Source organism: Lactuca virosa, chromosome 8 (assembly GCF_052849685.1).
Source record: "Lactuca virosa cultivar CGN04683 chromosome 8, Lactuca_virosa_CGN04683_v6, whole genome shotgun sequence".
NCBI lineage: Eukaryota > Viridiplantae > Streptophyta > Magnoliopsida > Asterales > Asteraceae > Lactuca > Lactuca virosa.
Genome location: NC_136433.1, coordinates 13381298 through 13393714, shown reverse-complemented (window position 1 = coordinate 13393714; position 12417 = coordinate 13381298). Strand labels below are relative to the sequence as shown.

At 40.3% G+C, this 12417-nt stretch overlaps 1 pseudogene; it reads left to right on the top strand.

Moving 5' to 3' along the window:
• The first annotated feature begins 2884 nt into the window (after positions 1-2884).
• LOC145130096 (uncharacterized) lies at positions 2885-10924 on the top strand (annotated as a pseudogene).
• Positions 10925-12417: the final 1493 nt, after the last annotated feature.

Genomic DNA, 12417 nt, shown 5'->3' with positions numbered 1-12417 from the left:
AAAAATACGATTAATCTCGAGATATCCTTCTTCCGCACTCACCGTTCGTTATAAAAATGGGTCTCTACAAAGAAACGAAGAATACCTCTCAAAAGGATGACGACAAGAAGGAAAGCAAGCTTGCAGGAGACTCTGGATTCGACTGCAATTATTGTCATGGCAAGAACCACTTTGCCAAAGATTGCATGTTGAGGAAGATGGCTGAGAAAAGGGACGGTGAAGATGATGAGGCGTATTACATGCGAAAGTTGGAAGAAATCAAGAAAAAGAAGGCTACTAACAGTTCAATGAATGCCTTGATTGTGCAGGAAAATGTGGATGAAGATGAGTTCGGTGGCGTTGAAGTCTGGTCAACCGATTCTGAGGATGAAGAAGTGAGAAAACCCACACATGGAAGAGCGTATGTGGTGAGAGAGGCTGGTTCGGCTGGAAAATGTTTGATGGTTACAGCTGGAAGACCAACCGAAGGTGAGCTTAAGGAGTTGAACCTGACTGAGGACAAGTGCTTTGCAGCCAAGCACGTGAGTGAGAAGATCAATGACTGTGATCGGCTTATCAAAAAGGTACAATCCATCCTTGAATCACTTAAAGTTCCGGTAACAAATTATGAAGAAGAATTAAATGAACTAAAATTTAAATTTTCTAACTTAAGTGGTAGTCTCATGCAAACTCGCTTAGCGAACTCTAACCTAACTGACCAACTCAGCAGGGTGTCTTCAAAGAGTGAGGAGAGAAGGATGTGGATTGAGCTGAAGGAGATGGAGTTAAATAGGGCTAGGGATGAGATTATTTATTTGCAACGAGACAATTTAAAATTTTTGAAACAACGAAATGTTTTTTGCTTAATTGCTAAACGCTTATATACGAATATTACTCAGTTGCATTTAAATTGTGAAATAGGGAAAAATATACACAAGATGATCTTACCCTTCCTTGAATTTAAGGAGGATGAGGTCATCGCTGAATGTGAATCCATAATGTCCTCAGAAGAAACATCCATCACTTATAAAATCGGACTAGACAAGATAGAAACCTTTATTGACTCTAAGGAACATAAGTGTATGCTCAAAAATCTTTTAGATGAAAATGATAGGTTGAAAATTAAGTCCGAGACCATTCAATCATTTGACTCGTCGAACGCCAAATTAATTTCAGAACATAAAATGAATATAGAAAACACGTCTGAATTTGATGAAGAAAGTAAGATGAGCGAAATCTCGGTGGAAGATATGGTTGATTGCTCTGAATTTATGAAGAGCGAAACCGAGAATGAAAAACCCCTCCTATCTGAGAACTCGGTTGAATATGCTCGCCTGTCAAAGGACAAGCCGCAGAAACTCAAAGAGAAAGCGATGGTATATCAGAAAGTTCAAACTATGCCAAATCAGGTATATGTTGTTACAGGGGTCACTGAAAAACAAACAGCAGGATTGAAAATCTTGGTCGACACCGACAATGCTGAAGGGTGCGACGATTGCTTTTGGTCAACCCCTATTGATAATGCAGACGAAACCATCGGCTTATCGGAGCGAACCTCGTGGAGGGTAAAAGGTAGATACGTTGTTGAACCCATCAACAAACCCTCGAGTGTTGATAAACCAAGCACGAGTTGAACAAAAGAGATACCAGAAGAACCAAAGAAAACACCAAATGTTCCTTCTAAGACAAAAGATATACCAGAAGAACCAAAGAAAATACCAAATGTTTCTTCCAAGACAACCGAAACTCAAAAGGAGAAGCCAAAATCAAGCTTCAATATTCATAAATCTCAAAAGCAGTTAGCTGAACAAAAACGCCAAAGAAACAGAGATACATGAAGAATCTGAATGAGCGAAAATGATTTTGGCAGTCTCAAAACCCTAATTACGTTCCTTCCAAGAAAGAGTCAAACGTCAAGAAAAACGACGAGCCAAACCGAAAGGAAAGTTTTAGTCCAAACTCCTACTATTCCAAAGCTCAAACCCGAACCTCCTGTTTCGGTTCCAACACCAGAGCATAGAACTGAACATCAAGTTTCGGTCACAACGTCAAGGCTAACAACCGAAAGTCTAGTTTCGGTCCTTCATGCTCCCAACAAAAGCCAAATTCAATGAAGGACGTCAAAGGAAAGGGAAAGCTTGATTCGAATACTGATATCAACAATAAGAAAAAGTCAGCTAACCCTAGGATTCAAAAGAATATTCCAAAACCATATAACAACACACCATCTAATACACCACAATTTAAACAAGTTTAAAACAAAATCAAGGTGTATACCATCAAAACAAAAGACGAAACCACACTAATCAAAAGAACTTATTTGGTTGATATTTATGCTGTTATTCCTTTTTCTGTAAAAGACTCACCAGGGCCCAAGAGACTTTGGGTTCCTAAATCTGCTTGAATTTGCAGGTTATAAGTGACGAGCAGTTTGATGACGAATGGTACATAGACAGTGGCTGCTCGCGTCACATGACAGGAAGGAGGGAAGAGCTAAGGGAGTTTCGGTCCCTAAAGGATGGTGGATGTGTGAAGTATGGAAATAACTCTTATGGCACAATCAAAGGATATGGAATGATAACCAACGAAGACTTCTCGATTCGAAAAGTAGCTTATGTAGAAGGGTTGCAGCACAACCTCATCAGTGTATCTCAATTGGTTGTGGGAACTGGTTTGAAGGTTTTATTCGATGATGAGGGATCAGAAATAATTGAGAAGCAATCCAAAAGAGTTCTGTTGAAGTCTGAACACAAGGGAGAGATGTATCCTTTAAATCTCAACCCAATTCGAGGAAAACCAGCAATATGCCTGCTGTCAAATCCGAACACTGATGAAAGCTGGTTATGGCATCGACGCCTATTGCACCTGAACTTCAAAGACATTAATAAGTTGGTGCTTGGTGATCATGTTCGAGGCCTTCCTCTTCTCAAGTTTGATAAGGAACACCCATGTGCAGCATGCGAGATGGGCAAACAAAGCAGAAAGAGCCATCCTACACGTATCAATACAAAGATTGTTGAAGCTCTTGAACTTCTGCATATTGACTTATGTGGACCTTCAGCTATCGAAAGCTTCGGTGGTAGTAAGTTCATTCTTGTCATAGTAGATGATTGTTCACGCTTCACCTGGTTTTTCTTTCTTAAATAGAAATCAGACGCGACTCCCAAGTTGAAGACGTTTATCAAGCAAGTGAAAGTGCAGCTGCGAAAGCTGGTGAGGAATATTAGAAGCGACAATGGGCTTGAATTCAAGAATAAAGATTTCGAGGATTTTCTGGCTGAAAAGGGGATATCTCACAACTTCTCAGCCCCCTATACACCATAACAGAATGGAATTGTTGAAAGACGAAACCGTTCTTTATGTGATGCAGCCCGAACCATGCTAAGCTTCGCTTCTCTTCCGCTATACTTCTGGGCCGATGCAGTTGCAACCGCGTGCTATACTCAGAACCGATCCTTACTTAAAAAACGATTCGCCATCACTCCGTATGAGATTCTGAACAACCAAAAGCCCAACGTTAAGTTTTTCCACGTGTTCGGTTCAAGGTGCTTCATTTTCAATTCCAAAGAGAACCGAAACAAGTTTGACGTCAAAGCCGATGAGGGAATTTTTCTGGGCTATTCACTCACTTCAAAGGCATACAGAGTTTTGAACAAACGCCCCAAACGTATTGAAGAAACATACTATGTAACCTTTGATGACAACTACATGAAGAAAGTTCAAAGAAGTGAAAGTGCCTTGGGGGAAATATTTCCTGAATCAGGACAAATCTCGGTTCCTATTTCCAACTTGTTTGAAGAGTACATAAGGCTATTTGATGAACCAGAGAAGGATGTACACTCAGAGGCGAAAGCAGCAGACAACAAAATCGACAATCTGAAGAAGATCATTGATGAAGCTGCAAAAGAAATGGAAAATGAACCTCCCAAACCGACTGGTGGTCAACCCTCAACTGACCCTCCAAACAACAGCTCAATGTTGAAGGGGGAGGGTTCATCTGTACCAAAAACAAACGATAGTCCAGTCGAGGGGGAGAATCCAACTCCAATTCCAACCAATGATAGTCCAATCGAGGGGGAGAATCCAACTCCAATAGAGGAGGAAAATCCTGAACCTGACAAGGGATATGCTTCGCCATTTGAGGGGGAGAATGAGAATACAAATGACGAAGGTGATCAATCAGAACTTGAAGAAGAGGTAAATGCAGAGTTGGATCCTGCCTATGACCCTAAATACCCTCATCTAACGAAATGGACTAAGGACCATCCCAAAGCACAAATTATTGGTGAATCATCTGAGCGAGTTCTCACACGTTCTCAATTGAAAGCGAAACAAACTGCATTATTCTCTAATGTCGAATTATGTATGTTTAATTCATTTGTCTCCAAAATCGAACCGAAGACGGTTAATGCTGCACTTGATCACGCTGATTGGGTACAAGCAATGCAAGATGAACTCCTTGAGTTTGAACGTAATCGAGTTTGGAGGATGATTCCCACTCCATAGGATGCTTCAGTGGTCGGCTTAAAATGGGTCTTCAGGAATAAGTTGGATAATGTGACATCCCCGTTTTCACGACCAGAAAAGACCAATTTTGTTTATGCTTGTTTGAAAATCAGAATAACATTTTAAATAAAAGTGTTGCGGAATTTGTCCCAAAAGAAAATATGATAAAGATTTATCAAAAGCATTTCCAAGGAAATGTATTTCATTAAAAGACTCGGGATGTCATGTTCGATACAGATCAAAAGCATAAACAGTACAACATAAGCCTTACTACATTATTTCATATCTACAGGCCTATATCCGTAATCCCTCATCCAAAACATCACATCTATACTCGAGCGCCACTACCTGTAATACATGAAACTGAGTGGGTCAGGCTTGGGAGCCTGGTGAGCACATAGGGTTTTCAACCCACAATAAATAAGTTTATTAATTTCATCAATCACCAATAACCCGATTACCCGTTCCCGTTATCCTCACTTTATGTCCCTAAACACCTATCATAAGGGGCCTAGCCTAAGGATCATCATCGGGATGGACACTACTGCTAAGGGGGTTCCTCAGCAATAAATGTCCAAAAGGAAACCATGAGGGGGATGGAGTACACCGGTGAACACATCGTTCACAAACACCTACAGGTTGCGAGCCTGCTAGCGTTCCGCTGGACTGTCTAGAAGAGTCTGTGGTCGTCATCTATACTCCGCTAGATGATTGGATCACCAACAACATCGAGGCCTCTCATCATTTTATCACACATCGTCTTATTACATCTACCCATGTTTTACCCCAACATTTTGTAGATATAAAATACATATACAGTTTAAAACATTTAAAACATGTATAAAAATATTTTATCAGCATAGACATCAAGTATTCAGATAATATGCACACATAACACGTAGTTTATAATAAATACTTCATATCTATGTGTAAGATGAAAGGGACTAGGCACTCACCTGATTAGGTGGTGACTCGGTACTCGAACAGCACTTCGTTATCTGAAAACAATTTTTCCTTGATCAAAACCTAGTATTAATACCACTAGAGTTTAGTTTTAACGTTAACCGCGGCTAATTACTAGTCTAGCTATTATTATTATTATATAAGCGTTAAATAACACTCAATATAACTCATAATAATAGCCCAAATAATTATTTTAAGGACCTAATAACATTACTATAATTATTTAAAAGTTATATTAAAAATTACGTAGGCGTAGCTCACTTACATCGGATTTTAAAGAAAATCGGGCTTTGCTCGGAGCAGCATTTCCGAACCGAAAGACCCTTCTTCTCGGGACTCCGGGAGCCTCGGGGCTTCCTTTAGGTGCTAGGAATTTTTCCTAGGGTTTAGGGGTGGTTTGGGATCTTAGAGAGAGAAAGAAACTAGAGAGAGAAGTGATTTTGGTGTGAAAAATCCGGAAACCCTCGCCCCCTTTTATAGCCTACGAGGCCACGGACTACGCTGGGCGTAATCCTTGGCTACGTGGCGCGTAGATCAGATAGGGTTACCAGCTCACACCAGCTGGCTCGCACCCACTCTCAGAATCAGACAAGATCAAGTACGCCGGGCGTACCCAATTTCGGACGCGGGGCGTAGCGAAGGGGCGACGTGTCCTTCATCCGAAGCGAGACCATGGGGAGCAAGCAACGGTTAGGATCTTGCCACGTAATCACAGTTTCGCAAATTGCACTCTCGACTTTAAAAATTCGTAACTTTCACATACGAGCTCCATTTTCGACGTTCTTTATATCCACGCGTAGGCGGGAACGTACTCTACAACTTTCGTTTATACTCCATCGGCTAATTTTGACTTTATTTTAAAAGTTACATTTTTAACAGACCGGGACAGGATTGGTCCGTTAAAAATTCATAACTTCTTTATCCGACGTCCGTTTTCGTCTGTCTTTTTATCGTTGTGCTACTATTAACGAGATCTTCGATTATCGTTTAGGTTGTGTCGACTAAAAGCCGCTCGATCTAATATTCGAACTTCGGGCTGTACACTGCTAAGCCAAAACTTCGAAAAATCATAACTTCCTCATACGAAGTCAGATTTGGGCGTTCTTTATATCCCCATAATTCTTGTTTTGACCGCCACCACTTTATGTAAAGATATCGGGTTTATCTCACACTTTAATTTTGACGCTTATTTTTATTCTTTATTAATTATACCTTTATAATTAAGTATAAAGCACATAAATTCACATAATTCACATAATACTCAAATAATTCATTTTTATTACTTCAAAAAGAGTTACAATAGTTGACCTGGACTATTACATCATCTATTAATGCTTAGCCCTGAAACCCGGGCGTTACAGATAAAGAGGGCAACGTCATACACAATAAGGGACGGTTGGTGGTGAAGGGATATTGCCAAGAAGAAGGGATAGACTATGAGGAAACCTTCGCTCCTGTAGCAAGGTTGGAATCAGTTAGAATCTTTCTGGCTTATGCTGCTCATAAAAACTTCGAAGTTTTCCAAATAGACGTAAAATGTGCTTTCTTAAATGGAGAACTAGAAGAAACGGTGTATGTTGAGCAACTACCTGGGTTCGTGAACGAGAAATACCCTGATCACTGCTATGTGTTGGATAAAGCTGTATATGGTCTAAAGCAAGCACCAAGGGCCTGGTATGAAACCTTAACTCGCTTTCTTAAAATGTCGAAATTCAAGCAAGGTTCGGTTGACCCAACCTTCTTCCGAAAGAAAGAAGGCGAACATCTAATGATAGTTCAGATTTATGTCGATGACATCATCTTCGGCTCCACGAATCCTAGCTTAACGGCTGAATTCAGGAAGTTGATGGAGACTAAATTTGAAATGAGCGCAATGGGTCCAATTAACTTTTTCCTTGGATTGAATATAAGACAGGGATCAGAAGGTATTTTTATCAGCCAGGAGGCCTATACGAAGAACATGTTGGCAAATTCCGGTATGACGGGAGATTTGAAGGTGAAGGTTCCCATGGCGTTTGGCACAAAGTTAACACCATCTCTGGAAAAACCTGCCGTTGACGTAACACTCTATCGTCAAATGTTAGGGTCTCTTATGTATCTAACAGCTAGTAGACCAGGCATTATGTTTTCTGTTTGTTATTGTGCCAGGTTTCAAGCAAATCCAAGAGAACCTCACATGGTGGCAGTGAAAAATATTTTCCGTTATCTGAAGTGAACCTCTTCTCTCGGTCTCTGGTGCCCTGCTAGATCCAGATTCTTTGTTCAAGCCTTTTCTGACGCCGATCTTGGAGGATGCGGTCTGGACCGAAAGAGCACAACTGGAGGCTGCCAATTCCTTGACGGTAAACTTGTAAACTGGCAGTCCAAGAAGCAAACTTGTGTGTCTCTTTCAACAGCCGAAGCTGAGTACATAGCTACAGCATCATGTACCTCACAAGTGATATGGATACAAAGCCAACTAAGAGACTACGGACTGAGTATGAAGAAAATACCTCTCTATTGTGACTCAGAAAGCGCGATAAGAATATGTCACAATCCAGTGCAACACTCAAAGACAAAGCATATTGCACTAAGATACCATTTCATCAAGGACCATGTAGAAGATGGGAACGTGGAAGTACATTTCGTTCGGTCCTCTGATCAACTGACTGACATCTTCACTAAAGCCTTACCAGAAGCTAGCTTCAATAAAATTTTACAAGGTTTGGGAATGATGGAAGCAGAATCGGTACCGAACCCTCAAACCTCACTCTAAAAATTAGACAAGCGAAATAGAGCGAACACTCGGTCTATTTCGGTTCCGGATTTTTCGGGAACCGAAATCAACCGAACGCTCGGTCTATTTCGGCTCCATAATTTTCGGGAACCGAAATGAACCGAACGCTCGGTCTATTTCGGCTCCGGAATTTTAGGGAACCGAAATGAACCGAACGCTCGGCTTATTTCGCTTCATTCTTTTAAGGTTTGGTTTCGGCTGTATAGTTTGTAAACTCTCTTTTAAAACTTTTTCTTACTCTATTTTCTCTTCCATTTTTATTTCAAGAACGTTTAGTATTAATTTCATTTTGTTTATTTTTCTGTTTTTATTATTTTTCAGAAACTTCAAAAATCCAAAAGTATTTTCTGTTTTTATTATTTTTCAGAAACTTCAAAAATCCAAAAATATTTTCTGTTTTTATTATTTTTCAGAAACTTTAAAAATCCAAAAATATTTTTTTTCATTTTTCTTTATTATTTCTCAGCAAATTCCAAATTCCAAAAGATTTTTTTTTCTTAATTATTTTGTTTTGTTTGTGTGGTTTGTTTGATTGCTAATTCTCTTTGCTAGGTACCAAGTACATCATTGCTACATAAATTGGAGGTAGGGCAGGTATGATTATTTTGATATGAACTAGCTAAGTGTCCCTAGAAGCATGTTGCTGCATGTAGACCGAAGCCTCTATGACTAGGAGCAAGGCCTTAATGATTCGATCTATACCTCTCGTTTCTTCCCAATCAGGCTGATAAATCCACTCAAGTCATGAGCTACCTTACTCTTCTCAAATGAGTTAAGAGTTTACTGCTTTGTCACGTTTATATAGCATAGGTACTTTTGGTTCTTAAACCACCTCCTTTACATTCTCCATCAACTTTCGTTTCAACAAGGTAACCCTTGAGACTCTCAGATATTACCACTGAGGTTTATGGTTACACAAAATCTGTATTTATGATCTTAGATGTGTATGCCACGTGCTAAGTAAGACCCAAAATCCAATACCAATAATGAATTGACGGTGAATATTAATATTCAAGATCTCACTTGTTACCTAATGAAATCTCATTTTATTTTTTATGGTCTTTTATGAAATTGTCTAACACCAAGGCATTTCTTCCCAAAAAGATCCACTTTGTTTTTGTTTTTGAGATTTTTATAACATCTTTAGTCACAACAAATTATATCCAACCTACTTGTTCAACAGACCACATCGGTCTCACAAGTACTTCATCCAACGTTCGGTCTTATGTTAAGAATCGATGTTCGGTTGAAGATAAGCCACCCTTTAAACAATTTTTTAAAAGAAGCCTTTCGATGTTTCTTTACAAACACTCGATCGTATTTTCTCGGGGAACCACGCAAGCACTTCAAGTCTTTCTTGACTTTGAAGGAAGAGATTCTTGCCCGGAATCATCTGCTTTATGTCTTATTAAAGACATCACTCACATCCTATACACATTTTGCTTTATTTCTTTATTTTTGGCACACTCTTACATGAAAATACTTTGTGATTTTCCAAAATTCTGGTTGATGTTCCTTATGGCTTGTTTAAAGTTTGTTTTAGGCGCGAAAATGGTTCTTATAACATCTGGAGCGAAAATGAATTTGAAAAGACGATATGTGGATAAGATTTTAGGTGCATAAATTTGAGCAGTTCCTAAACCCACGCTTGATGACGTCTATCTGGGGTAACCAACCTGTCACATCGCGCTTTTTCAGGCGACGTTTCAGTGATCGTATCATCATCACGAAGATACTTTCTCTCTCCTGGCAACGGTATATAAAGGGTTTCTCATACCAATTATACCTTCTTACACTCTTCAAACTCTCTCAAATACACAAGGCGATCTGCAACTGTTCATCTTCTTTCTTACATTAACAATGGCGGAATCATCATCTGTTCAAGATCAAACTGCTTCATCATCACTGCTTGTGATCAAACCTAATCAGAACTTGATCATTCAACTGAACCCCTTTTTGTATGATTCGTACATGCTCCATGTTGTTAAATGTCTCAAGTACTCTCCTCTGGTTATCTCCGTCACGCAAATGGAATCTATTCCAATGTCTCTACTATCCCAAGTCTATTCTACTTCATCCTATGACAAGAACAAGGAGAGGATCTATTTTCAAATCTTCTCTCATAAGGCATCAATTTCGAAAGGGCGATTATGTTCCCTGTTAAAGCTTTCCGTCGATGCTTGTGTGATCTCTCCTGATTTTGTCACCACTACCCAGCTGTTTACAATGCTTTATGAAATGGGGTACACTGATGTTCTTACCACAGTGACGAAGTTTAAGAAATCTTGTTTGCCGCCGCAATGGAATGGGTTGCTCACTCTTATCAACAAGGGTTTAGCGGAGAGGGTTGCTGGGTCAGATGGTACCAGTAAGGCTTTTCTGACCATTCTCTATGGTCTCTACAATGGCATTAACCTCGATTATGGGTCGATTATTTGGTCGCAACTGGTGCAAAGTCTCAACACATCGACGAGATAGTCAGAAATTTTTTGTGGTGGTTTCTGGACCATCGTCACCCGAAGGGCCATTGACACTTTACAGATTCCAGTCATGAAGGATGAATTGGTCTCCTCTGTGGCTACTTTTCATACGAAAAAGATCATCTTTTCAGATGCCACCAAGTTCTTTCACAATGGTTCAATAACTGAAACGATATACAGGTGTGTGTCAAGCGAAAGTAAAGTGATGGCTGACTACTGAAAGCTTACTCCCAAAGGACCAAGAGAGCTGACTCCTGAACAACAAGCTGCTTTAGATGCTGTCGAGAAGCCAGCCAACTGAGGAAAAAGGGCGAATACCAAGAAAGTGGCAACCGAAGGTCCTTCGTCTAAGCCTGTCAAGTCTAAAAAGCAAAAGGCTGAAATGGCTGACTCTTCGGCTCCAAAGAAAGTTAAGAAGATGGCAAGGAAATCCAAAAGTCCATCTCCTTCAAGCTCAGAACATGATGAGGAGCGATCGGCAGATGAGGAAGAAGAAGTTCAGCCTCATGTTTCACCAGGAGGTAATACACCTCCTTGTTCTCCAATTCCTACTGAACAACTTCATGACAAGATTCCAACTCCTCCTCCATCTCCACCGAAATCTACTGTTCCAGTGTCGGTTGCTCCCATTCCACCACCTCCTACATCTCAAACCACCACTTCTATGCCACCACCACCACTAGTTAGTACCATACCAATCTCTACCACTCCTTTACCACCTCCTATATTTTCACAAGAAACTACCACCACTACAACCGAACCTCCAGTAAATGTCAACGTATCTAATACGGGGGCTAATACTGAAACCGGACCTCCTGTTACATCCAAACCTCTTTCACCATCACCCTCAACAGATTCTGGTGATACTCTCGGTGGTGCCAATATTGAATTTGACTCAAACTATTACAGTCCTTATCGGCTTCCCACTGATGAAGATGAAGATCCTCCCGTCACAAGACAACAAGTGCAGAGTCTTGATGAAAAGCTTGATCAATTGCTTGCCTCTACCAAGACGTATAACGATGTGGTGCTTAAGGCTTTTTTGGACACTGCTTTTGAGCAGTATACAGGGGCCATTGACAAATCAACGAAGGCAATTGAAGATTCAACCTCTTCTTGCCAGAAGGCTACAACTGAAGTTGCAGAACTTATTCACAGTTCCAAGATTTTTCTTGAATCCCTCAAGAGTCATGCTGATAAGAATGCAGCTAAAGTGAACGCTTCAGTTGACTCTTTATCAAAGTCACTTCAAGAGGAGCAAGCCAAATTTGAGAATGTTCGTTCTTCAATTCAAGCTGAGAACACTTCTCTTCTAAGCTTAGTGAATTCTCGCCTTGAAACACTCCATGCGGATTTAGCAAAGGAGAGCGCATTAAGGCAGGATATTTCCCGTCAAACCTCTACCATTGAAGTTCAGAAGGTTCAATTGGCTCAAGCTGAAAGGGAGATTTCGTTGTTGAAGACTGAGCGTGATGTTTTCCGGAGTTGTGCTGGTGATGTTCAGAATATGCTAAACAATGTTCTAAGTGCTCATGATCCGATTCTTACATTGACCATCCGGAATCACCTGACTTCCAAGCTTCTTCTTGCCCTTGCACTTTTACATGAAATGAAGGGTGTTTCAGAGCGATTCGTACCTCCAAAACAAGGGGGAGAAGGTGTTCAGACAACTCAACCGAAAGTCACTGTCAAAACAGAACCGAAGGGTAATGA